Below are 3,807 nucleotides of genomic sequence, written 5' to 3' on the forward strand. Positions count from 1 at the left end.
AGGTACTGTAACCAAGGTCCTCTGAGCTTAAGGAAGTACTTATTCCAACCCAATATTTTCCTAAACCTAATCAAGTAGTTCTTGTGCTTACATCTAAGTAAGCCTCTTCATCTCTTGCCCCAACCAGGGTTGCGAGAAAACCGGGTGTCGTGTTTGATGGCCAGCTATCCTTCTCTGACCATATTGCATCCGTCCCCTGTTTGAGCCACTCTGTATTGTACAACATCAGAAAGATCTGACTTATCTTTTGCCTCAACTACTGTAATACTGGTCTGGTGGGCCTCCCCTGACGCAGTGTGATACCGTTACGGATGGTCCAGAATGCGGCAGCCCATCTGGTCTCTGATCAACCTAAAACGTCACATGGCGCTCTGCTAGTCAGCGACCTACACTGGCTACCCATGGCCATCCGACACAAATTCAAGTCACTAGCTTCAGAGAAACTTCCAGGTCTGCACCCGTCTACTTGATCTCAATCGTAAAGGCTTGTGCTGTTTCACAGCCACTGCGTTCCTCCAAGGAAGGTCGTTTGGCATCTCCATCCCTGCACACAAGGCAAACTCAGTCCAGTCCGTATTCTTCTACAGGTCATATCAGAGGGTAGGGGCAAACAACCTCTGTGGTCATTGAAGTCGGACGACTAGTTGGACATGCAGTTTCGATGGAGTACAAATCCGCCTTAACAGTGACTTCAAATATGGGTTCTGGACCAGGGGCTACCTAGGCCTGTTTCTCATAGGCCTAAATAAAAACACTCTTAGGCAACTACAGCAAAATCTCTATGTGACTGTAGTTATCAAAAGAGGGAGTTGATTTTGGACGAGGACTGAGGTCTTGTGATTCAGGTCTGCTGACTGTTTCTTGGGTCAACATTAAACACGGGGAATTTAAAACAGCATCAATCTGACTTTGTAATGGGGAAATGTTTAGACATGTAAATGGGGAATAGACCTTGATAGAACCAGAAATAAAAGTGCAAACATACTGAAAAGAAACAAAACACCCAACCTACACCAACACATAACACTCTTTTAAAAAAGCAACAAAAATAGAAATCACCTCTCCTCATGTTGAGCTGCCTGTGGCTGTGAAACTCCCTCACACACAACTTGTTTTCAGCCTGAGTCTCTCCTGATGCCGCCGCCGCCGCCGCCGCCGCCCCCTGCATGAAATGAGGGGAAGAGTGCACAAATCATCCCAAATTCTGTTTGAAGCATGACGTCAGTGGGAGGATGACATCAGCAAACATCGACTCCGCTGCACAGCAGGAGTGTAGGAATGAAAATATTCGGAAGCCATTAGAGAGAGGAGAGTGAAACGCAGAAACAGGAAGAAAATAAGAGCGAAATGTCGTGTAATGTGTGTGGTAGGCAATGGTAAAGCCTGGGAGGCTGGATTTTATAAAGGCTATAAAAACATCTACTTAGCTGGAATAGAGGGATATAAAGAAAAACAAAAAGACAGGTAATGAAGAAGAAGACAGAGCAGAAGACAAACAATGGGAGGCAGCGTTTGTTTGATCAGTTGGTGTACTTGATAGTGATATTTGATATAGTGAGAGGTCGGAGCTTGTGTGTGGTATTAAGACGAACTGGCATATACAAAATGACTGTAATCTGAGGATGTCTTTAAGTGAATTTTATTGAAAAAAATCCACATCGCAGTGCATGATATGATAGCTAATATGTTTGCCAAACACTCTCCTGCATTATTCAAAAGGCAAATCCTGAACCCCCCACACACACACACACACACACACACACACACACACAGTCTCCAGTCTCTGCATATATAATAATCCAAGTAAAAAAACACACACACACACACACAATATTTTACAGGTCTACAGGTAGGTATAAAATGTGTCCAGAGAAATACACAGTCACTGTTATGTCTAGAAATGCACATATAACAGTATTAAAGAATCTGACACATCCTACATAAGAAAAAACACACAAACAGCTTCATTTATACTACATGTTTACCCCAGTATGACACACACACACACACACACACACAGACACACACACACACACACAGAGACACACACACAGACACACAGAGACACACACACAGACACACACACCTCGCAAACCAGTCTCCTAGAAATTACATTTATATACAACTAAACTGCAACAGCAGATATGTTTTGATGGAAACAAGATCTGCGGCTGGATTATGCACAGGCAACTTGATCTACTGCATTTATTAATGCAGCTGGGTCACCGGGAGGTGGATGAGGTATTTTGATTGGGTGGGGGGGGGGGGGGGGGGCACAAAGCGTATAACTGTCACAACAGAGAACCTGAAGCTTATATCAAGTAAGATGTTCAACAGACCCAAGATATCTTTTCCTTATCTGGCTTCACTGAGCCTAACATTAACTTTCATAATCACAAAGCTGGTAATCAGTTGTTAATTACAAGCAACATCGTCCGACCCATGAATAAAGTATTTAATATGATGAGAGAATAAATGCTGATACCTGCAGGTAAATTCGGTTATCACAACATCCAGAAGTCATATTCAACAAGGTGAAATGAAGCTTAGTGAAAGTTCAGTCAGGAAGACTATCTCCTCCCGCATGCCTTTCGAAGTCACAATCACCGTTTCCTGCTCTCTCTAAGCTCCACCTGCTCATTCTCGCCTTCAACCAATCACAACCTGACACGCTGGCCTTTAGCCAATCACTCATAAACTGTCAAACTTGAAAAGTGTTCTCTGTCTGTCTCTCTCTCTCTCTCTCTCTCTGCTGTCATTTCAGCACCGTGAACATTTTGTAACCCTCCTCCAACCCCCTTCCCCTCCTCACCTGCGGGTGCCTGACCATCACCAATCAAACCCTCCGATCACAAGTTTCCCTCTCATGAAGATCCTCACATCCTCGTGCTCCACTCCTTATCACCAACACCAGAGTCCAGGCTCCAGGGAAAGTTTCCTCTAATTGGAAAGACCTCAAACCTATGGGCTGCCTTCCATGGTGATCCACTTCCTGCTGGGGTCTGTGCACCAAAGTCCGTTCCTTCTATGTACAATAATTCCATTTCACTTCATATTTCTCACTCTTCTGCCTCTTATTAGTCTCTCCTAATTGAAATGAAAAGAATATGATCACATGACAAGAAACAGTAGGAATAATTTCCAATGAGTAAAGTGAGGCTAAGGACTTACTGTAAATAAGTTCATGAATTATTATGATGTTTCTTACTGAGTGAGTATTTCTGCTCTTTTGCCTGATGATGAACAAACAAAGAAAAAGAAAAATGAATGTCAGCTTGTTTCTATGTTCATTTATAATCAAGGGAAATATTGTGGGTGGAAAGATTTTCTAAAAAAATGAATCAGAGGGTTTAGTTTTAATTTCCAGTTATCGTCACAGTCTCCTCATGTTATTCTGAGCTGCAGTGATGGAAGAAGACTAAAAGCATCAACACTGTCAGGAATCCTGTCGGGATTAAATAATCTTTCTTTAGTTTAAATGAAGCTATAATAGCTATTTTGTAGTTATTCAGTGTGATAAACTCTTCCTCCATTTGTTAGAAGCTCTGTTTGGACCCATGGAAAGACAAACAGAAAAATGATTTGACTGATTTATCGAAATGTTTCCTGCTCATTATTATGTATCACTTTATTGTAAACTAATGTGTCCCTGTCAGGAGCCTGTACACTGTAAAAAACAAATCGTAAAAAATGGTCAAATGACAGTAAAATTAAAGTAAAATATCCTAATTCAAATCAAGTGTAAAAACAATACATTTACAGAAAGTTCCATTAATATTTCTACAGCAAAAAACTGTTATTTTACAG

General features: G+C 41.7%; 1 long non-coding RNA gene across 1 annotated transcript; it reads right to left on the reverse strand.

Annotated features, from left to right (window-relative positions):
• Positions 1-1,087: 1,087 nt before the first annotated feature.
• Positions 1,088-3,234, reverse strand: LOC130186244 (uncharacterized). Its single transcript, XR_008830270.1, has 3 exons — positions 3,172-3,234; positions 2,813-3,087; positions 1,088-1,162 (listed from the first exon to the last, which is right to left on the reverse strand). It is a non-coding gene; the product is annotated as an uncharacterized LOC130186244 (long non-coding RNA).
• Positions 3,235-3,807: the final 573 nt, after the last annotated feature.

This window comes from Seriola aureovittata, chromosome 2 (genome assembly GCF_021018895.1).
Source record: "Seriola aureovittata isolate HTS-2021-v1 ecotype China chromosome 2, ASM2101889v1, whole genome shotgun sequence".
Classification (NCBI taxonomy): Eukaryota; Metazoa; Chordata; class Actinopteri; order Carangiformes; family Carangidae; genus Seriola; species Seriola aureovittata.